General features: G+C 42.6%; 1 protein-coding gene across 3 annotated transcripts in view; it reads right to left on the bottom strand.

Annotated features, from left to right (window-relative positions):
• The window catches only part of LOC128685958 (uncharacterized), a 374,632-nt gene that overhangs the window by 283,213 nt on the left and 65,999 nt on the right, over positions 1-25,420 (bottom strand). For 2 of the 3 annotated variants that reach the window (XM_070083473.1, XM_070083467.1), the window contains exon 1: positions 11,712-12,176. The exons of the other annotated variant lie outside the window; for it this stretch is intronic. The gene's annotated coding sequence lies outside the window, so the exon portion shown is untranslated. Of the gene's footprint in view, positions 1-11,711; positions 12,177-25,420 lie in introns of those variants that run through there. 3 annotated transcript variants of the gene reach the window in all.

Below are 25,420 nucleotides of genomic sequence, written 5' to 3'. Positions count from 1 at the left end.
CCATCACTGCCACCATCACTGCCACCATCACTGCTACCATCACTGCCACCATCACTGCCACCATCACTGCTACCATCACTGCTACCATCACTGCCACCATCACTGCTACCATCACTGCCACCATCACTGCTACCATCACTGCCACCATCACTGCCACCATCACTGCTACCATCACTGCCACCATCACTGCCACCATCACTGCTACCATCACTGCCACCATCACTGCCACCATCACTGCCACCATCACTGCCGCCATCACTGCCACCATCACTGCCACCATCACTGCCGCCATCACTGCCACCATCACTGCCACCATCACTGCTACCATCACTGCCACCATCACTGCCACCATCACTGCTACCATCACTGCCACCATCACTGCCACCATCACTGCTACCATCACTGCCACCATCACTGCCACCATCACTGCCACCATCACTGCCGCCATCACTGCCACCATCACTGCCACCATCACTGCTACCATCACTGCCACCATCACTGCTACCATCACTGCCACCATCACTGCCACCATCACTGCTACCATCACTGGCACCATCACTGCCACCATCACTGCCACCATCACTGCTACCATCACTGCTACCATCACTGCTACCATCACTGCCACCATCACTGCCACCATCACTGCCACCATCACTGCCGCCATCACTGCCACCATCACTGCTACCATCACTGCCACCATCACTGCCACCATCACTGCCACCATCACTGCCACCATCACTGCCACCATCACTGCTACCATCACTGCCACCATCACTGCCACCATCACTGCCACCATCACTGCCACCATCACTGCCACCATCACTGCTACCATCACTGCCACCATCACTGCTACCATCACTGCCACCATCACTGCTACCATCACTGCCACCATCACTGCCACCATCACTGCCACCATCACTGCTACCATCACTGCCACCATCACTGCTACCATCACTGCCACCATCACTGCCACCATCACTGCCACCATCACTGCTACCATCACTGCCACCATCACTGCTACCATCACTGCCACCATCACTGCTACCATCACTGCCACCATCACTGCCACCATCACTGCCACCATCACTGCCACCATCACTGCTACCATCACTGCCACCATCACTGCCACCATCACTGCTACCATCACTGCTACCATCACTGCCACCATCACTGCTACCATCACTGCCACCATCACTGCTACCATCACTGCCACCATCACTGCTACCATCACTGCCACCATCACTGCCACCATCACTGCCACCATCACTGCCACCATCACTGCTACCATCACTGCCACCATCACTGCTACCATCACTGCCACCATCACTGCCACCATCACTGCCACCATCACTGCCACCATCACTGCTACCATCACTGCCACCATCACTGCTACCATCACTGCCACCATCACTGCCACCATCACTGCCACCATCACTGCCACCATCACTGCCACCATCACTGCTACCATCACTGCCACCATCACTGCCACCATCACTGCCACCATCACTGCTACCATCACTGCCACCATCACTGCCACCATCACTGCTACCATCACTGCCACCATCACTGCCACCATCACTGCTACCATCACTGCTACCATCACTGCCACCATCACTGCCACCATCACTGCCGCCATCACTGCCACCATCACTGCTACCATCACTGCCACCATCACTGCCACCATCACTGCTACCATCACTGCTACCATCACTGCCACCATCACTGCCACCATCACTGCCGCCATCACTGCCACCATCACTGCTACCATCACTGCCACCATCACTGCTACCATCACTGCCACCATCACTGCTACCATCACTGCCACCATCACTGCCACCATCACTGCCACCATCACTGCCACCATCACTGCCACCATCACTGCCATCACTGCCACCATCACTGCCACCATCACTGCCACCATCACTGCCATCACTGCCACCATCACTGCCACCATCACTGCTACCATCACTGCCACCATCACTGCCACCATCACTGCCACCATCACTGCCGCCATCACTGCCACCATCACTGCTACCATCACTGCCACCATCACTGCCACCATCACTGCTACCATCACTGCCACCATCACTGCCACCATCACTGCCACCATCACTGCCGCCATCACTGCCACCATCACTGCTACCATCACTGCCACCATCACTGCTACCATCACTGCCACCATCACTGCTACCATCACTGCCACCATCACTGCCACCATCACTGCCACCATCACTGCCACCATCACTGCCACCATCACTGCCACCATCACTGCCATCACTGCCAGCATCACTGCCACCATCACTGCCATCACTGCCACCATCACTGCCACCATCACTGCTACCATCACTGCCACCATCACTGCCACCATCACTGCCATCACTGCCACCATCACTGCCACCATCACTGCCATCACTGCCACCATCACTGCTACCATCACTGCCACCATCACTGCTACCATCACTGCCACCATCACTGCCACCATCACTGCCACCATCACTGCCACCATCACTGCCACCATCACTGCCACCATCACTGCCATCACTGCCACCATCACTGCCACCATCACTGCCACCATCACTGCCATCACTGCCACCATCACTGCCACCATCACTGCTACCATCACTGCCACCATCACTGCCACCATCACTGCCACCATCACTGCCATCACTGCCACCATCACTGCTACCATCACTGCCACCATCACTGCCAGCATCACTGCTACCATCACTGCCACCATCACTGCCACCATCACTGCCACCATCACTGCCACCATCACTGCCACCATCACTGCCATCACTGCCACCATCACTGCCACCATCACTGCCACCATCACTGCCATCACTGCCACCATCACTGCCACCATCACTGCTACCATCACTGCCACCATCACTGCCACCATCACTGCCACCATCACTGCCATCACTGCCACCATCACTGCTACCATCACTGCCATCACTGCCACCATCACTGCCACCATCACTGCTACCATCACTGCCACCATCACTGCCACCATCACTGCCACCATCACTGCCACCATCACTGCCACCATCACTGCCACCATCACTGCCACCATCACTGCCACCATCACTGCCACCATCACTGCTACCATCACTGCCACCATCACTGCCACCATCACTGCCACCATCACTGCCATCACTGCCACCATCACTGCTACCATCACTGCCACCATCACTGCCATCACTGCCACCATCACTGCCACCATCACTGCCACCATCACTGCCACCATCACTGCCACCATCACTGCTACCATCACTGCCACCATCACTGCTACCATCACTGCCACCATCACTGCCACCATCACTGCTACCATCACTGCCACCATCACTGCCACCATCACTGCTACCATCACTGCCACCATCACTGCCACCATCACTGCCACCATCACTGCCACCATCACTGCCACCATCACTGTCGTAACATAACACTAGGCGAATGAGCATATTCTATACATTTTCCAAGATTATTTCTTACAACTCTTTTTCGGTTCTTTAAAACCAGTATGGAACATCTTCCCCAGTAGAACCACAATAGTCATTAAGGTTCCCTATACACCAATCAATTCCAACATGAATATATATACAAAACAACCACAGGGGGAGTAGAATGATAGCTCTAGGCCTTTCGTGTTGCAATCAACACATCAACAGGAGCTCGCCAAATTGCAGAAAAGAGGAGAATGTACAAGCAAGTACGGTCCCAAAGGACCGTCTTCACTATATATATATATATATATATATATATATATATATATATATATATATATATATATATATATATATATATATATATATATATATCGTGCCGAATATGTAAAATTGGTCAGTTAGCAATTACTCATTTAAAATTAAGCCCTTTCTAAAATTTTCTCTTATACGTTTAAAGATATATTTTTTCTTGTATGTTAATGTAAAAATAAATTAATAATTTTGTACCAAAAGAACCTTAGAAAAAACTAAAATGGAGATATGGGCGTGGGAAAGCAATGGAGCCAGAAGAATGTTGCTTAACTGAATCTATTCACTGGTTGCCCTTTTCTAATAACATAAATGTTGTTATTACTTTACATGTCCTGAACTACATTAAAAATAACGTAGGTCTACAACTTACCAAACCTTATTATAACAAGCACAATTTAATTTAGCCTAATCCAATTAAATATATTTTCGATAAGTCTACAATAATTTAATAATAAACAAACCGAAATATATTTGTTTTCGTTAGGTTCAGAATGATTTTTGCGAAGTTATTGCAGACACAAATTTTCACTCGCCTTATTCGGCAAGAAGACGGTTGCTATTTAAATCAAAATAGCAAGTTTTACCTATTCGGCACGACATATATATCCAGCTTCCCAAGCCTCTACCAGGAAGGATTCGGAACTGCTACTTACTATATTATATTCCGCCAGAGGCTACCAACTACGACGTAACTGAACTCCTTCCGGCCCAGGAGCCTTAGCAGTAGATCTATTCTTATATTTCCCCAAGGCGACATAGTAAGTATTAGTTCCGAACCCTTCCTGTTTGTGGCCTGGGCAGCTCGATCGATAGTGTTGGACTGTCAATACACAAATAAGCCGCACATAGGAGAGAGAAGCTTACATTCCGGTCCAACTTGGATCATTTACAAAGTCACATTATCAGAAAAGACTGAGGTAGCCAGTATATATAGGCGAGCGGGAAAAGGAAGGGACAAAAGAGTGAGAAGAGGAAGTAGTGACAGTGGTAGGTATGTAGTAGAAGAAATAGTTGTAGTAGAAAGTATGGTGAGTAGTTTAGTGGCACAAGAAAGGGGAGCGAAGGGTGAAGGAAGGCAATAGTCAAGGTAGTCATAACAGTAGAGGAATGGAGGGGACGTAGAAGTAGAAGTGAGGTTAGTCTAAGGACAATAAAAATGAACACTGCTGAACAGCCGCAGGGGATATGACCAAAAACGCAGGGATGGGGGGGGGGGAACCGACTTCGAGAATACACTTAGGCAGAAGAAAGGAAAACAAAGAAAAAATATAAAAAAAAATAGGAGAGGAGGAGGAGAAGAGAGTCACAATGTTCTGAACTTTGGAGCATTTGACAATGTAATGAGAAAGGAAGGCATCTACAGAGACAAAGCCATGACTAAGACTCATACAAGGAAAGTTGTGGTATAAACCTTGGTAATAAATACCGACAAGTTGGTTTAGAAAGACACGTAAGCAAACACTAACATATTTATTAGAAAACGTTTCGGTCCTGGGACCTTGATCACTTTTAACATACAGAGGTGGAAAGACATATATATAGGCGGAGAGTGAGATGTGACGCACGTGACCTGAGGAATGTCATAAGAACATAAGAATGGAGGAACACTTTAGAAGGCCTACTGGCCCATGCGAGGCAGGTCCTTATCAAAACAACCTCTACCTATGATGAGGACGGGTAGACGATGAAATCATGTGACTCCTGTGTTGTTGGGTTGGTGCTGCTTAAGTATCATGTATGCCAATGTTTTTGAAATTTTGTAGTTTCCAGTGTTGCGTTCTATAGTGTCGGTGACGGCGATTAGTGAGGCTTCTAGGCACTGTCGGCGTCTGAGGTCTGGTTCGGTGGGAACGAGTTGTGCCTCATTCCAGTTCATCAAATGCCCCGTGGAGTCTCTGTGGAGGACACAGGCGTACCTTACATCGTCTCTATTAGAGGCATTTCGATGCTCATTCAGGCGGACTGCAAGATCTCTGCCTGTCTCGCCTACATATTCCTTGGGACAGAACCCACAGGGGATAGTGTAGACGCCTGCTGTCTACACAGTAGCTGCAGCTACTGAGCCTTCAAGACAGGTCATTCCCAGAAGATACATCCAAGCACTCAGGAACTTGGCCAACAACGATGATATCGTCATTACAACCGCTGACAAAGGAGGTGGTGTGGTGTTACTCAACACTGTCGACTACAACAATAAAGTCTTAAATCTTCTCAACGATGCCAACACATACCAGCCTGTATCGGAATCAGTGCTACTTCAAAGTACCCAGACTTTCCTTCAAAAGGCTCGTAGCATCTTACGAAAATCAGAACAAGGCAAAAAACTACTTAAACTTTTACCAGGTCAACCGAAACCAGCACGCCTGTATGGCCTTCCTAAGACACACAAACCTGGCATCCCACTACGGCCTATCACTTCAGGCATAGGGAGTGCACCACACAGACTAGCCGGCCACCTTGCCAAATACCTTTCAGCGCTTCTGGGCACCATCAGTCAAGCCCACCTCAAACACTCAGGTGACCTTCTCTCCCGAATTTCCAACCTGAATGTCAAAAACAAAAGCATGGCTTCCTTTGATGTCACAGCCCTCTTTACCAACGTTCCTACTGACGCTGCAATCAACATTCTGAGACAGAGGCTCACTGAAAACCACGACCTCCCTTTACCTCTTCTAGATTTCATCAATCTAGTGGAACTTTGTGTTAATTTCAACTTCAAGTATCAGGACAACTGTTACAAACAATGCTTTGGGATGGCAATGGGCAGCCCGCTCAGTGCTGTGCTTGCCAACCTCTTCATGGAAAACCTGGAGACAGAAATTCAGCACCCTCATTCCCAACACCGTTACCTGGCTAAGATACGTTGATGATATATTGGTTTTCTATCCGAGACGTCTCAATATCCAGGCCCTTCTCAACAAGATCAATGCAGTTGAACCATCAATAAAGTTTACACTTGAACTCGAAAATGATGGCAAACTTCCTTTCCTCGACGTTCTACTGTGCAGATCTCCCGACAGTGACAAACTTCTCTTCAAAGTGTATAGAAAACCTACCAACAAGGACGATCTTGTACACTTTTATTCACACCAAGACACCCGCACTAAGAGAGGGGTCCTCATTGGCTTCTTCTTGAGAGCTCTTCGCATCTCCAGCCCTTGTTTTCTAGAAGAAGAATGCACTTACATAACACAAGCCTTTACACGTCTTCAGTTCCCATCTTTCTTCATCCGAGATTGCAGACTCAAGGCACAAGCTATCCTCAACAAACCGCCCATGGAACAGCCCCCTAAACAGTTCATAGTACTCCCATGTGGCGATGTTGCCACGAATACTCGCCGGGCACTTGCTATGAGTAACATCAACGTTTCCACCATAAACACATCATCTATCAAAGACCTCACTACGAAACGCAGCCCCACACCTCTATCTTCTACAGCAGGCGTCTACCCCTGTGGGTTCTGTCCCAAGAAATATGTAGGCGAGACAGGCAGAGATCTTGCAGTCCGCCTGAATGAGCATCGAAATGCCTCTAATAGAGACAATGTAAGGTACGCCTGTGTCCTCCACAGAGACTCCACGGGGCATTTGATGAACTGGAATGAGGCACAACTCGTTCTCACCGAACCAGACCTCAGACGCCGACGGTGCCTAGAAGCCTCACTAATCGCCGTCACCGACACTATAGAACGCAACACTGGAAACTACAAAATTTCAAAAACATTGGCATACATGATACTTAAGCAGCACCAACCCAACAACACAGGAGTCACATGATTTCATCGTCTACCCGTCCTCATCATAGGTAGAGGTTGTTTTGATAAGGACCTGCCTCGCATGGGCCAGTAGGCCTTCTACAGTGTTCCTTCATTCTTATGTTCTTATGACATTCCTCAGGTCACGTGCGTCACATCTCACTCTCCGCCTATATATATAATGTCTTTCCACCTCTGTATGTTACAGCCTTAGAAGTTCAGGGCAATAGATCGACATTGAACTGGATCCCCAGCCATGCTGGCATCCGGGGAAATGAGGCGGCAGATGATGCAGCCAAGGCAGCAACAGACTATCCACATGTTGGGATTACTGTCCCAATCAGCCTACGACAGACCAAACTGGTGGCTGCCAGAGCCACGAAACTTATGGGGGAGGTCTTAGGTGATACCCCATCTCAACAGTGGTACCGAGCAGCGACTCAGGGAGAACCCCCTCCATATGATAGAAGCTGGTCCAGAGCGCAGTGTACCGCCATCCATCGGCTTCGTTTGGGCTTTCCCACAGCCAAGATGATGGTAGACAAGGCTGAGGAGGAGATGTGCCAGTACTGTCAGCACGTTGTCCAGCGGCCCCTAACACACTATCTTCTAGAGTGCGAAGCTACTGAGACACTCCGCAGGCAACTAGGGGTGATATTCCCTCCCGAAGAGGACCCAGAGATGACTGCGGCCACACTAGTGTACCATGGGGTCAACGAACCAGACAAGCTGTTACCTGTGATAATGACATATCCTCCTCCTCGCTAGTGTCCATAGTTACATATGGCGTCGCTTATGAGATGCACCAGTTGAACTGACCAGAGGGGCGCTTGAGCGGCATGCGTCGCATCATTGTGGAAACCTTTCTCCATCGGGAGCCAGAGACGGGTCATCGCAAGATTGGGACCCGTGCCAGGACTATGGTCTTGGCGAACATTATACACACACCTCTGTATGTTAGAAGTGATCAAGGTCCCAGGACCGAAACGTTTTCTAATAAATATGTTATAGTGTTTGCTTACGTGTCAGACTAAACCAAGGAAAGTTGTGTATAAGGAATGCTTCAACAAGACGGCGACTGTGAAAGCTCAAAATAGAGTAGAAAGTTTTAGCAGAGGACCGGTCAATAGGATGACTGATCTCTACCATGACAGAAAAGAGCATTATTGGTGCCGGCAAGCCTAACACATGTGTTCTTTGAGTTTGTCTGTAGGAGAGCGGTCATTCTCTCCAAAGTATTGGGGAAGACAAGAACATGAAACAGAGTAGACACCAGGGGAATCTATAGCGGGAAGAGATACAAACTATATTTCTGCGAAGGGTGTTAGTTTGGTGAAAAGTAAGTAAAGAACGGAGAGAGAGTTGTTGAGATTAGAAAGACTGGAAATATAGGGAAGGCAGAGAACAGGAGATTTCACAGTAGTAGAGAATTTGGGAGAGAATGAAGTCCGTTTAGCACGTGATAAGGCAGAGTTTAGGAAATCGGAAGGGTAGCCAAGACGAGAGAACGAATTAACGAAGAGTGGAAATTTCCGATTTAAAGAAATGAGGGGTCACAAATGTGGAGGGCACGGAGAGAGAAATAAGAACACTTTTATTGACAGAGGGAGCACAGTATGAAAGTAATGAATGTACATGCCACTGTGCATAGGCTTGTAAATGGTCTAAGTTGGACCGAAACATCGTCATAAGCTCCTCACTCCTATGTGCGGGTTATTTGTGTATTTGTTTATTCATTGACAGTTGTTTATTACAACTTAATTTGACTCCAAATACGGAAGTACTGGTTTGGCAACAGAGTCGCAGTTATATAAGTTGAAAATATTCCCGAGTAACGTCCTGGAGGCAAGAACTTGGGTTACCTGGAGGTTACCTGGAGGTTATTCCGGGGATCAACGCCCCCGCGGCCCGGTCCACGACCAGGCCTCCCGATGGATCAGGGCCTGATCAACTAGGCTGACCTAGGGTCACCTGACCTAGGGTGACCTGAAATATAGGTTGGACGAGTATACGAGTGGATGCGAGACCTGCCAAGCATGGTCCTATACGCCTACTGTTGTGTTCGTTTTTGCGTTCATCTTAATTATACTGTAATCATTAAAACGGTGATTATAGTAGTTTTAACACTTCATGCGCAGTGATAGATACACCCTTTAGTGTATACCATCACTGTACATACACCTCTGATCTGTTTATATACATTAAGACATATACACCTCTCAGAATGTATGCAATGCCGACTTGAGTACTTTTGAAAGCAATGGGCAAATATTTCTACATAACATTTTTCTATGATTCCAGGTATAGCTATCGAATTAGATATGTATTTTATTATACACTAAGTTTTGTTTGAGAAGCTGTGCATTCTTTGGGACTTTGTTGATTGTATATCCTATCCTGTTATACTGAAATTTAGATTAGTTATCCGTATTTGTATTCGCTCACCACTTCAGAAAGGTTAAAGGTTATGGAACTAAAACGCCTAACACATTGTTCTTGCGAAAATTTCACAATGTACTTATATGTTACAAGTACATAGATGTTTTTTCAAGACCGTCGATGTCACATTTTCTGTACCAACTCTAAACCATTATTTGTAGAAATAAATTTGACCTTACCTTTAGGAAGCACCTATTTTACCGCCTTCCATAACTCAAAACACAATTGTCTCACCATATTCTGACCAACGAAAATGCTCTTAAAAACTAATGTCATAGTATTCGATTAAAAAGATGACCACTAAAGCCCAGATTCTGGCTTTAGGCACATTACAGGAGCGACCTGTGCGCCCCCACAGCAACCCATTTTAACAAGTCAGGACAAAATAAACGGTTATAACACATCGCCCAAACCGGAATGAGATGTCAAATATGTCAAAAATCAGCTTTAGACGTGATCAAGGTCCCAGGACCGAAACGTTCTCTAATAAATATGTCCTAGTGTTTATTTACGTGTTTTTCTAAACCAACTTGTTGGTATTTGTTACAAAGGTTTATACACTATTATTATAGCTCCTCTTGATCACTATACTTATGGGGGAGAGCTAAATCCGTAGGATTATACAGGGCATGTGGGGGGACGGAAAGTATTCAGGCTCAATTCAGGGAACCGGACCACAGATCCAATTCCCTAGATCAAGAGCCCCTCACCAGCGTCAAGGAACCTTCCTTGAGGGGTAAAGTAAGATCCAGTTCCTTGGATGAAGAGCCCCCCCCCCCGGCGACACCGAGGAACCTCCCTTGAGGGAAGCTGTTCTCAAGAAATGTAGCAGTTACCGGCGGTCGTTGTTTCCTAATTTTTCCGTTTTCATTATCAACTCTGCTACTGTAATACGCAGCTATATAATACTGGTATATATATTTCAATACATGAAATATAAGCTTAGTAGCACTCAATGGAATTAAGTCACATTGGGTATCTTATACAATTTGGTATATAAAATCAATGCAAAGGTGTCAAATTATGTACGAGACTAAATAAAAACTAACAAATATGGTGTTAATTCCAGCACCCAGGACAGAGAGAGGGTTTTATTTAAACGAAGAATTTGGGGCAGGACGATGAGATGCCTGGTTATAAATTTGACGAGAAATTTTGGGTGGCAGCTCCTGGGTGATTGTGACACACCTTCACTGCGCCACAGCGTTCCACTAATTCCGCAGCCACTGTGTGTTATCAGACCAAATTATATGCAAGCGTTTACTGCCGAGAGTCACTTTCCCAAACAAGTGGAGCCACATGCACTTCTTGGTAACGCTGCACCAGACAAGATCCTACCAGGAAAATCCCGTCCAAATCACTTCCATGGAGGAAGGAAATTCAGTCAAAATTCAAGATAGTCGAAATTCTGGGGATTGAGTGTAGGATTGCCCACCAGCCAGCTTGCAGGGCTCCCCCTCCCCCTCCCCCGACTGGTGAAGGCTGTTGCTGGTTGACAATTACTGTATTCTCACCGGTTTGATTGCGCTCCATATGACCATTCAGGAGCAGATTTTTCAATTCTTCATCTGTACTAGAGATGTAGCGTCTAATCGTGTTTACACTTCTTTACTACTGATAACGTGAATGTTAAATTTCAATTACATTAAGATGCGCTGATGCGATGAATTCGGATAAGTTACGTACAGTATTACCCAGTTTAATGAATTTGGTAAGAAAACTAAACGTTGAATACATAGACCTGACATCAAGTACATACCTCTTGAGGATATCCTGGATGATATTCCACTAAACATGAGATCCTCTTATCACATCGCACGCTATATGCAACATGCCCGTGTAAGCTGCATAACTTCACCACCAGTATATAATAACTTCTTTCACACACGGGACATCACTAGTGCAGCAGTAACGCACAGTGCACACACACACAAACGCGCGCGCACACACTACCTCCACTAACTACATTAAGTGAATATTGCGCAACTAGTGACACTGTCCTTGCGAATCTTACAACTACTTGTACCTAATACTTCACTTGTTTGCGTAGGCCAATGCTGTCACATTGGTCATGTGTATATATCAACACGCGTGTCACTCTTCCAATAGTGAAAGACTTTTGATGATTCCTGCCTCAGAACACTGGCTAGACGTCCCAGTCAAGAAACCAGTTCCTAGAGAGCCTCTCTCCCTCCCTGCCAGTGGCAACTAGCTTACTACACGACTCAAGCTGGGCACTTTGCGCCCGGCACCCCCACTTAGATCAACATCCCCTTCCTCCCTCACTGACCCTCCTTCACTCCCTCTCTCCCTCACTGACCCTCCTTAACTCCCTCTCTCCCTTGCTGACCCTCCTTCATTCCCTCCTCCCTCCGTGACCTCTCCTTCCTTCTTTCTCTTTCCTTAGTAACCTTTCCCACCTTGCCACCTTTGATCCCTCCCTTCCCTCTTTACCTTAGTGAAATCTCTCTCCGTCCATTTGTAACACTTTTCTCCCTTAGTAACTAACGAACCTCCGTCTCCCTCTTAGTGATAAACTAACTCCCGTCTCTCCCTTAGTGACCAATTCTCCCTCCCTTGGTGACAACCCTTCCTCCCTTCACGCATGGCACTCCTTCAACTGATGCTTCCTTTTCTCTCACTGTCGTAACTTCCCACTGCTAGTGCCATTTACTACCATTATGAGGAATAGTGACTAGAGCTCAATGCCCCAGTCAGAAGTTCTCTACCAGGGTTGTTCGCGAACTTAAAGCTCCACATAAAAACAAGACACTTGTACATCTCCCAGACGGCCTTGGTTCTGTTCTGATATTCTCATCTATACAGTACTCTCATTGTCATTTGTAAACTTTTATTTACTTACCACAGAATTTACAAGTCTTACTTCTCTGAACAAAATTAATATATTGAACACGCTCTGATATTAAATATTAAAGAGGACTCTTAACTGGAGGAAGTGACAGTTTGACTGTTCTTGAGTCGTCATACCCTTATTCTATATAATTTACTAATGATATATGTCTATAAAAATAATATGTTTAATGCAACTGTATAAATATATAACAATGTATAAACTTGTTACAGTAAAACTGTAAAAGGCAAGTAGGAAAAAAAGGCAAGTAGGAAAAAAACTTCATGTAACATAATTTAGCAGTGTAACTGAGCCTGATGAAGAAATATGAAGTAACTGAGACATCGATGCTGAAGAACAATAATTATAAAAAAAATGTTTTATTAATCACATAGTTAATCTTCTAACCGCTACACGCATTATTCCATAACTTATCTTACTGACTGAACGTTGTTCAATTATTATTACTCGTTGTTACTCGTATTTAACCAACTTTTTATTCCCCAGTATGTCTGGACACCACCTTTATTGTCTAGCTGCCTGAAGGCGACAACGCGGGTTGTCGACTCTGCCGCCTGATACCAAATCGACAGTTTAAAAGGTTTCCAGTCAAAAGTCTTGGCAAAGCATCTTCTCTATGTTTGGAAGCTTCTTTGCATGCCCCTGAGAGGGTTGTCCACTGGCCCATTACACACCTCGGTCTCCTACAACATTTTCTCCATGATACGACCCCAGCAGCACTTTCTTTTTTTAAGATGTGACCACACTTTTCGATCCTCTATAGTATTTTCTAATCAATGAAACCACACACTTCTGTCCTCCGAAGAATTTTACCACCAACCATTTCTTTACCACCCACACCCACCACACATTTTTTGCATTAACTCTATGGCTCTCAACGAGTCTTATTTCCTTTTTTTTTTTTTAAATTGTCGAAACTCATGCAAGTTATCTTGTAATCACCAGAGAAGAACTGTGTGTTCCGGCTTCAGGCAGACACTAGTGTTATCTTGCCCTTCAAGGGCAATATTACATGAAACTATCCTCCCCTTCCTCGGGTCAACTTTGGATATCTCCCATGATCCCAACGGGTTTGGCGTCTTCTAATAATAATCATGATTATAATAGTCCATAAAAAAAGATAATTGGGTTTAAAGCCTATTGACACACGATAGACAGGAATACTTTAATCCCATATATATATAATATATATGTATGTATATATATATATATATATATATATATATATATATATATATATATATATATATATATATATATATATATATATATATATATTTTTCAACAAGTTGGTCGTCTCCCACCGAGGCAGGGTGACCCAAAAAAGAAAGAAAATCCCCAAAAAGAAAATACTTTCATCATCATTCAACACTTTCACCACACTCACACATTATCACTGCTTTTGCAGAGGTGCTCAGAATACAACAGTCTAGAAGCATACACATATAAAGATACACAACATATCCCTCCAAACTGCCAATATCCCAAACCCCTCCTTTAAAGTGCAGGCATTGTACTTCCCATTTCCAGGACTCAAGTCCGACTATAAGAAAATAACCGGTTTCCCTGAATCCCTTCACTAAATATTACCCTGCTCACACTCCAACAGATCGTCAGGTCCCAAGTATCATTCGTCTCCATTCACTCCTATCTAACACGCTCATGCACGCTTGCTGGAAGTCCAAGCCCCTCGCCCACAAAACCTCCTTTACCCCCTCTTTCCAACCCTTTCGAGGACGACCCCTACCCCTCTTTCCTTCCCCTATAGATTTATATGCTTTCCATGTCATTCTACTTTGATCCATTCTCTCGAAATGACCAAACCACCTCAACAACCCCTCTTCTGCCCTCTGACTAATGCTTTTATTAACTCCACACCTTCTCCTAATTCCCACACTCCGAATTTTCTGCATAATATTTACACCACACATTGCCCTCAGACAGGACATCTCCACTGCCTCCAACCGTCTCCTCGCTGCTGCATTTACCACCCAAGCTTCACATCCATATAAGAGTGTTGGTACTACTATACTTTCATACATTCCCTTCTTTGCCTCCATAGATAACGTTTTTTGACTCCACATATACCTCAACGCACCACTCACCTTTTTTCCCTCATCAATTCTATGATTAACCTCATCCTTCATAAATCCATCCGCCGACACGTCAACTCCCAAGTATCTGAAAACATTCACTTCTTCCATACTCCTCCTCCCCAATTTGATATCCAATTTTTCTTTATCTAAATCATTTGATACCCTCATCACCTTACTCTTTTCTATGTTCACTTTCAACTTTCTACCTTTACACACATTCTCAAACTCATCCACTAACCTTTGCAATTTTTCTTTAGAATCTCCCATAAGCACAGTATCATCAGCAAAAAGTAACTGTGTCAATTCCCATTTTGAATTTGATTCCCCATAATTTAATCCCACCCCTCTCCCGAACACCCTAGCATTTACTTCTTTTACAACCCCATCTATAAATATATTAAACAACCATGGTGACATTACACATCCCTGTCTAAGACCTACTTTTACCGGGAAGTAGTCTCCCTCTCTTCTACACACCCTAACCTGAGCCTCACTATCCTCATAAAAGCTCTTTACAGCATTTAGTAACTTACCACCTATTCCATAAACATGCAACATCTGCCACATTGCTCCTCTATCCACTCCATCATATGCCTTTTCTAAATCCATAAATGCAATAAAAACTTCCCTACCTTTATCTAAATACTGTTCGCATATATGCTTCAATGTAAACACTTGATCTACACATCCCCTACCCACTCTGAAACCTCCTTGCTCATCCGCAATCCTACATTCTGTCTTACCTCTAATTCTTTCAATTATAACTCTACCATATACTTTTCCTGGTATACTCAGTAAACTTATTCCTCTATAATTTTTACAATCTCTTTTGTCCCCTTTCCCTTTATATAAAGGGACTATACATGCTCTCCTCCAATCCCTAGGTACCTTCCCCTCTTTCATACATTTATTAAACAAAAGTACCAACCACTCCAACACTATATGCCGAATATGTAAAACTGGTCAATTAGCAAGAACTCATTTAAAATTAAGTCCTTTCTAAAATTTTCTCTTGTACGTTTAAAAATATATTTTTTTCATTAATGTTAATGTAAAAAAATTTAATTTTGCACCAAAAGAATCTTAGAAAACTTACCTAACTTTGTTATAACAAGAACAATTTATTTTAGCCTAACCCAACTAAATATATTTTAGATTTGTTTTCAATAATTTAATACTAAACAAACATATTGAAATATTTTTTCGTAAGGTTCAGAATGATTTTGGCGAAATTATTGCATACACAAATTTTCACTTGTCCTATATGGCAAGATGAACGTTGCTATTTAAGCCAAGATAGCAAGTTCTGCCTATTCGGCACAACATTAATATGTAATATGTAAGCTTATTAAAAAAATATATATATACCAACTGGAATAATAACACACAAGCGACGTTAAGTCTAAGGGCTAACAGACCACTGTAACAGTATAGACAATATTTACTAGGAAATGACATGCAACGATGACACTATATTTTACCTTCTGCACTGATTGGTTGAGTTATACTTCATGTGACGAAATTTTAGAAACGTGGTCTGAATAACAATAAGTCAAACGACGATCTAATTGTGACAATGGATGCACCGACCGGCAAGACCTGAGGATGTGACCTTGACCACAAATATCCAAGCTTGCAATCGGTGACGTAACAGTAAATAGCTTCATTTAGTCTTAAAAACAAAGAAACGTCAAACTATTTTCAGTGGGAAATCGTCACTGACTTGATTGTTAGTGGTGTTTACTTTACGGTAATAGGCTTTACATTCCTCTGGAAATGTCAAGTGAAATTTAAATATTTAAATCTGTTAATATATTTCTGAAAACTCCATATAAGTCGTAACGAACGTCTGTCAATGAAACAATAGAACAATGGACACCGCACAGAGCTAAACCTGCTATCAGTCACAACTATGGTTCAATTCCCTATCCAGTCTTCTGTTTATTCATATTTCTGAATCTTTGTCTACAACTCACGACTCATTATTTTACAGTTTCTGCAAGTGTGACTTGTGTAAACATTGTTATAAGTAAGACTCAAACATTTCCACATTAAAAACTCCTGAAGACCCAACTTAAAGCCTCTGATATAACTGATTTTTTTAGGAGCTTCACCCACGAGATTTCAGAGTGAATGACTCAAACAGTTTAAGGAGAATAAAACGTAATACCTGTGCCAACACATCAACAAAACGAGTATCACTAATAACGCAAATATTATACCACAAATTCTTTCTAGCATAGACTAATTGTCTTACAAGATAGGCTTCACGCCTAATAAATAATAATAATTATAATAAAACAAATATAATACATAGTGTATATATACTGTTCCATCATAATATTACCCTGCTCACACTCCAACAGATCGTCAGGTCCCAAGTACCATTCGTCTCCATTCACTCCTATCTAACACGCTCACGCACGCTTGCTGAAAGTCCAAGCCCCTTGCCCACAAAACCTCCTTTACCCCCTCTCTCCAACCCTTTCGAGGACGACCCCTACCTCGCCTTCCTTCCCCTATAGATTTATATGCTTTCCATGTCATTCTACTTTGATCCATTCTCTCTAAATGACCAAACCACCTCAACAACCCCTCTTCTGCCCTGTGACTAATACTTTTATTAACTCCACACCTTTTCCTAATTTCCACACTCCGAATTTTCTGCATAATATTTACACCACACATTGCCCTTAGACAGGACATCTCCACTGCCTCCAACCGTCTCCTCGCTGCTGCATTTACCACCCAAGCTTCACATCCATATAAGAGTGTTGGTACTACTATACTTTCATACATTCCCTTCTTTGCCTCCATACATAACGTTTTTTGACTCCACATATACCTCAATGCACCACTCACCTTTTTTCCCTCATCAATTCTATGATTAACCTCATCCTTCATAAATCCATCCGCTGACACGTCAACTCCCAAGTATCTGAAAACATTCACATCTTCCATACTCCTCCTCCTCCCCAGTTTGATATCCAATTTTTCTTTAAATAAATCATTTGATACCCTCATCACCTTACTCTTTTCTATGTTCACTTTCAACTTTCTACCTTTACACACACTCCCAAACTCATCCACTAACCTTCGCAATTTTTCTTTAGAATCTCTCATAAGCACAGTATCATCAGCAAAGAGTAACTGTGTCAATTCCCATTTTGAATTTGATTCCCCATAATTTAATCCCACCCCTCTCCCGAACACCCTAGCATTTACTTCTTTTACATCCCCATCTATAAATATATTAAACAACCATGGTGACATTACACATCCCTGTCTAAGACCTACTTTTACCGGGAAGTAGTCTCCCTCTCTTCTACACACCCTAACCTGAGCCTCACTATCCTCATAAAAACTCTTTACAGCATTTAGTAACTTACCACCTATTCCATATACTTGCAACATCTGCCACATTGCTCCCCTATCCACTCTATCATATTTTTTATTTTTTTTTTTTTTTATTATCACACCGGCCGATTCCCACCAAGGCAGGGTGGCCCGAAAAAGAAAAACTTTCACCATCATTCACTCCATCACTGTCTTGCCAGAAGGGTGCTTTACACTACAGTTTTTAAACTGCAACATTAACACCCCTCCTTCAGAGTGCAGGCACTGTACTTCCCATCTCCAGGACTCAAGTCCGGCCTGCCGGTTTCCCTGAATCCCTTCATAAATGTTACTTTGCTCACACTCCAACAGCACGTCAAGTATTAAAAACCATTTGTCTCCATTCACTCCTATCAAACACGCTCACGCATGCCTGCTGGAAGTCCAAGCCCCTCGCACACAAAACCTCCTTTACCCCCTCCCTCCAACCCTTCCTAGGCCGACCCCTACCCCGCCTTCCTTCCACTACAGACTGATACACTCTTGAAGTCATTCTGTTTCGCTCCATTCTCTCTACATGTCCGAACCACCTCAACAACCCTTCCTCAGCCCTCTGGACAACAGTTTTGGTAATCCCGCACCTCCTCCTAACTTCCAAACTACGAATTCTCTGCATTATATTCACACCACACATTGCCCTCAGACATGACATCTCCACTGCCTCCAGCCTTCTCCTCGCTGCAACATTCATCACCCACGCTTCACACCCATATAAGAGCGTTGGTAAAACTATACTCTCATACATTCCCCTCTTTGCCTCCAAGGACAAAGTTCTTTGTCTCCACAGACTCCTAAGTGCACCACTCACTCTTTTTCCCTCATCAATTCTATGATTCACCTCATCTTTCATAGACCCATCCGCTGACACGTCCACTCCCAAATATCTGAATACGTTCACCTCCTCCATACTCTCTCCCTCCAATCTGATATTCAATCTTTCATCACCTAATCTTTTTGTTATCCTCATAACCTTACTCTTTCCTGTATTCACCTTTAATTTTCTTCTTTTGCACACCCTACCAAATTCATCCACCAATCTCTGCAACTTCTCTTCAGAATCTCCCAAGAGCACAGTGTCATCGGCAAAGAGCAGCTGTGACAACTCCCACTTTGTGTGTGATTCTTTATCTTTTAACTCCACGCCTCTTGCCAAGACCCTAACTCTATCATATGCCTTTTCTAAATCCATAAATGCAATAAAAACTCCCCTACCTTTATCTAAATACTGTTTACATATATGCTTCAATGTAAACACTTGATCTGCACATCCCCTACCCACTCTAAAACCTCCTTGCTCATCCGCAATCCTACATTCTGTCTTACCTCTAATTCTTTCAATTATAACCCTACCGTACACTTTTCCTGGTATACTCAATAAACTTATTCCTCTATAATTTTTACAATCTCTTTTCTCCCCTTTCCCTTTATATAAAGGGACTATACATGCTCTCCGCCAATCCCTAGGTACCTTCCCCTCTTTCATACATTTATTAAACAAAAGTACCAACCACTCCAACACTATATCCCCTGTGCTTTTAACATTTCTGTCATGATCCCATCAGTTCCAGCTGCTTTACCCCCTTTCATTCTACGTAATGCCTCGCGTACCTCCCCCACACTTACATTCTGCTCTTCTTCACTCCTAAAAGATGGTATACCTCCCTGACCAGTGCATGAAATTACCGCCTCCCTTTCTTCCTCAACATTTAAAAGTTCCTCAAAATATTCTCGCCATCTACCTAATACCTCTCTCTCCCCATCTACTAACTCCCCTACTCTGTTTTTAACTGACAAATCCATACTTTCCCTAGGCTTTCTTAACTTGTTTAACTCACTCCAAATTTTTTTCTTATTTTCATAAAAATTTCTTGACAGTGCCTCTCCCACTCTATCATCTGCTCTCCTTTTGCACTCTCTCACCACTCTCTTCACCTTTCTTTTACTCTCCATATACTCTACTTTTCTTATAACACTTCTGCTTTGTAAAAACCTCTCATAAGCTAACTTTTTCTCTTTTATCACACCCTTTACTTCATCATTCCACCAATCACTCCTCTTTCCACCTGCCTCCACCCTCCTATAACCACAAACTTCTGCCCCACATTCTAATACTGCATTTTTAAAACTATTCCAACCCTCTTCAACCCCCCCACTACTCATCTTTGCACTAGCCCACCTTTCTGCCAACAGTCGCTTATATATATATATATATATATATATATATATATATATATATATATATATATATATATATATATATATATATATATATATATATATATATCTTTTCCTTGTTTTTAGTGGTTTACACAGTAGAAGGGGTTACTAGCCCCTTCCTCCCGGCATTTAGTCGCCTCCTACGACACGCATTGCTTACGAAGGAAGAATTCTGTTCCACTTCTCCAAGGAGATAACCAAAAATATATAACAAGAACTAGGAAGAAAATGGAAAGAAACCCAGAGGGGTTAGTATATATATGCTTGTGCATGCATGGGTAGTGTGACCTTAGTACTAAGTAAGTAGAAGTAGCAAAACGTACCTGAAGTCTTGCATGTTTATGAGATAAAAAAAAGACACCGGCAATCCTACCATCATGTAAAACAATTACAGGCTTGTGTTTCACACTCATCTGGTTGAACGGTAGTACCTACCTGGGTGGTTGCTGTCTACCAACCTACTACTGAAGGAGGGGTGTTAATGTTGCAGTTTTATAACTGTAGTGTAAGCACGCCTCTGGCAAGACAGTGATGGAGTGAATGATGATGGAAGTTTTTCTTTTTCGGGCCACCCTGCCTTGGTGGGAAACGGCCGATGTGTAAGATAGGAGTGAATGGAGACGAATGGTATTTGGGACCTGACGAGCTGTTGGAGTGTGAGCAGGGTGATATTTAGTGAAGGGATTCAGGGAAACCGGTTATTTTATATAGCCGGACTTGAGTACTGGAAATGAGAAGTATAATGCCTGTAATTTAAAGGAGGGGTTCGGGATATTGGCAGTTTGGAGGGATATGTTGTGTATCTTTATACGTATATACTTCTAAACTGTTGTGTTCTGAGCACATCTCCAAAAACAGTGATTATGTGTGAGTGAGGTGAAAGTGTTGAATGATGATGAACCTATTTTCTTTTTGGGGATTTTCTTTCTTTTTGGGTCACCCTGCCTCGGTGGGAGACGGCCGACTTGTTGAATATATATATATATATATATATATATATATATATATATATATATATATATATATATATATATATATATATATATATATATATATATATATATATTCAACAAACCGGCCGTATCCCACCGAGGCTGGGTGGCCCGAAAAGAAAAACAAAAGTTTCTCTTTTTAAATTTAGTAATTTATACAGGAGAAGGGGTTACTAACCCCTTGCTCCTGGCATTTTAGTCGCCTCTAACAACACGCATAGCTTACGGAGGAAGAATTCTGTCCCACTTCCCCATGGAGATAAGAGGAAATAAACAAAAACAAGAACTAGAAACAAAATAGAAGAAAGCCCAGAGGGGTATATATATATATATATATATATATATATATATATATATATATATATATATATATATATATATATATATATATATATATATATATATATGCTTGTACATGTATGTGTAGTGTGACCTAAGTGTAAGTATAAGTAGCAAGACGTACCTGAAACCTTGCATGTTTATGAGACAAAAAAAAAAATGGACACCAGCAATCCTACCATCATGTAAAACAATTACAGGCTTTCGTTTTACACTCACTTGGCAGGACGGTAGTACCTCCCTGGGTGGTTGCTGTCTACCAACCTACTACCTAGGATATATATATATATATATATATATATATATATATATATATATATATATATATATATATATATATAAAAATATATATATATATATATAAACTACCCCAAAATCGAAGAACTTGAGAATGTCCACAGAACCTTCACTGCCCGTGAAGGCTCAGCCAAGCACCGAAATTACTGGGGAAACCTGAAGACCCTTGAACTGTCCGTCATCCCTGAACGTGAAGCCTCGCATGCGGTGCAACATCAAATGAAAATCAGGGGTTCGATGAGTACACTACGAAAATTTAATAAGTGTAAAGGGTCATACTAACCATGGTATACAATATCTACAAGTTGCTGAATAAGACACACGGACAAAAGTGTTGCACATGTGTTTTTTATCAAGTGTAAAGGGATCAAGACTTTTCAACAACCTCCCTTCATATATATATATATATATATATATATATATATATATATATATATATATATATATATATATATATATATATAATATAAATATAGTAGTAGGTAGTAGGTTGGTAGACAGCAACCACCCAGGGAAGTACTACCGTCCTGCCAGATGACTGTGAAACAAAACCTGTAACTGTTTTGCATGATGGTAGGATTGCTGGTTTCTTTTTCTGTCTCATAAACACGCTAAGATAACAGGGATATCTTGCTACTCCTACTTACACTTTGGTCACACTTCACAGACACGCACATGCATATATATATATACATACATCTAGGTTTTTCTCCTTTTTCTAAATAGCTCTTGTTCTTTTTTATTTCTTCTATTGTCCATGGGGAAGTGGAAAAGAATCTTTCCTCCGTAAGCCATGCGTGTCGTATGAGGCGACTAAAATGCCGGGAGCAATGGGCTAGTAACCCCTTCTCCTGTATACAATTACTAAAAAAGAGAAGAAGAAAAACTTTATAAAACTGGGTTGCTTAAATGTGCGTGGATGTAGTGCGGATGACAAGAAACAGATGATTGCTGATGTTATGAATGAAAAGAAGTTGGATGTCCTGGCCCTAAGCGAAACAAAGCTGAAGGGGGTAGGAGAGTTTCAGTGGGGGGAAATAAATGGGATTAAATCTGGAGTATCTGAGAGAGTTAGAGCAAAGGAAGGGGTAGCAGTAATGTTAAATGATCAGTTATGGAAGGAGAAAAGAGAATATGAATGTGTAAATTCAAGAATTATGTGGATTAAAGTAAAGGTTGGATGCGAGAAGTGGGTCATAATAAGCGTGTATGCACCTGGAGAAGAGAGGAATGCAGAGGAGAGAGAGAGATTTTGGGAGATGTTAAGTGAATGTATAGGAGCCTTTGAACCAAGTGAGAGAGTAATTGTGGTAGGGGACCTGAATGCTAAAGTAGGAGAAACTTTTAGAGAGGGTGTGGTAGGTAAGTTTGGGGTGCCAGGTGTAAATGATAATGGGAGCCTTTTGATTGAACTTTGTATAGAAAGGGGTTTAGTTATAGGTAATACATATTTTAAGAAAAAGAGGATAAATAAGTATACACGATATGATGTAGGGCGAAATGACAGTAGTTTGTTGGATTATGTATTGGTAGATAAAAGACTGTTGAGTAGACTTCAGGATGTACATGTTTATAGAGGGGCCACAGATATATCAGATCACTTTCTAGTTGTAGCTACACTGAGAGTAAAAGGTAGATGGGATACAAGGAGAATAGAAGCATCAGGGAAGAGAGAGGTGAAGGTTTATAAACTAAAAGAGGAGGCAGTTAGGGTAAGATATAAACAGCTATTGGAGGATAGATGGGCTAATGAGAGCATAGGCAATGGGGTCGAAGAGGTATGGGGTAGGTTTAAAAATGTAGTGTTAGAGTGTTCAGCAGAAGTTTGTGGTTACAGGAAAGTGGGTGCAGGAGGGAAGAGGAGCGATTGGTGGAATGATGATGTAAAGAGAGTAGTAAGGGAGAAAAAGTTAGCATATGAGAAGTTTTTACAAAGTAGAAGTGATGCAAGGAGGGAAGAGTATATGGAGAAAAAGAGAGAAGTTAAGAGAGTGGTGAAGCAATGTAAAAAGAGAGCAAATGAGAGAGTGGGTGAGATGTTATCAACAAATTTTGTTGAAAATAAGAAAAAGTTTTGGAGTGAGATTAACAAGTTAAGAAAGCCTAGAGAACAAATGGATTTGTCAGTTAAAAATAGGAGAGGAGAGTTATTAAATGGAGAGGTAGAGGTATTGGGAAGATGGAAGGAATATTTTGAGGAATTGTTAAATGTTGATGAAGATAGGGAAGCTGTGATTTCGTGTATAGGGCAAGGAGGAATAACATCTTGTAGGAGTGAGGAAGAGCCAGTTGTGAGTGTGGGGGAAGTTCGTGAGGCAGTAGGTAAAATGAAAGGGGGTAAGGCAGCCGGGATTGATGGGATAAAGATAGAAATGTTAAAAGCAGGTGGGGATATAGTTTTGGAGTGGTTGGTGCAATTATTTAATAAATGTATGGAAGAGGGTAAGGTACCTAGGGATTGGCAGAGAGCATGCATAGTTCCTTTGTATAAAGGCAAAGGGGATAAAAGAGAGTGCAAAAATTATAGGGGGATAAGTCTGTTGAGTGTACCTGGTAAAGTGTATGGTAGAGTTATAATTGAAAGAATTAAGAGTAAGACGGAGAATAGGATAGCAGATGAACAAGGAGGCTTTAGGAAAGGTAGGGGGTGTGTGGACCAGGTGTTTACAGTGAAACATATAAGTGAACAGTATTTAGATAAGGCTAAAGAGGTCTTTGTGGCATTTATGGATTTGGAAAAGGCGTATGACAGGGTGGATAGGGGGGCAATGTGGCAGATGTTGCAAGTGTATGGTGTAGGAGGTAGGTTACTGAAAGCAGTGAAGAGTTTTTACGAGGATAGTGAGGCTCAAGTTAGAGTATGTAGGAAAGAGGGAAATTTTTTCCCAGTAAAAGTAGGCCTTAGACAAGGATGTGTGATGTCACCGTGGTTGTTTAATATATTTATAGATGGGGTTGTAAGAGAAGTAAATGCGAGGGTCTTGGCAAGAGGCGTGGAGTTAAAAGATAAAGAATCACACACAAAGTGGGAGTTGTCACAGCTGCTCTTTGCTGATGACACTGTGCTCTTGGGAGATTCTGAAGAGAAGTTGCAGAGATTGGTGGATGAATTTGGTAGGGTGTGCAAAAGAAGAAAATTAAAGGTGAATACAGGAAAGAGTAAGGTTATGAGGATAACAAAAAGATTAGGTGATGAAAGATTGAATATCAGATTGGAGGGAGAGAGTATGGAGGAGGTGAACGTATTCAGATATTTGGG

This window comes from Cherax quadricarinatus, chromosome 1 (assembly GCF_038502225.1).
Source record: "Cherax quadricarinatus isolate ZL_2023a chromosome 1, ASM3850222v1, whole genome shotgun sequence".
Lineage (NCBI taxonomy): Eukaryota > Metazoa > Arthropoda > Malacostraca > Decapoda > Parastacidae > Cherax > Cherax quadricarinatus.
Note: the sequence above shows the minus strand (reverse complement) of the source record. Positions and strands in the feature narration are given on the sequence as shown.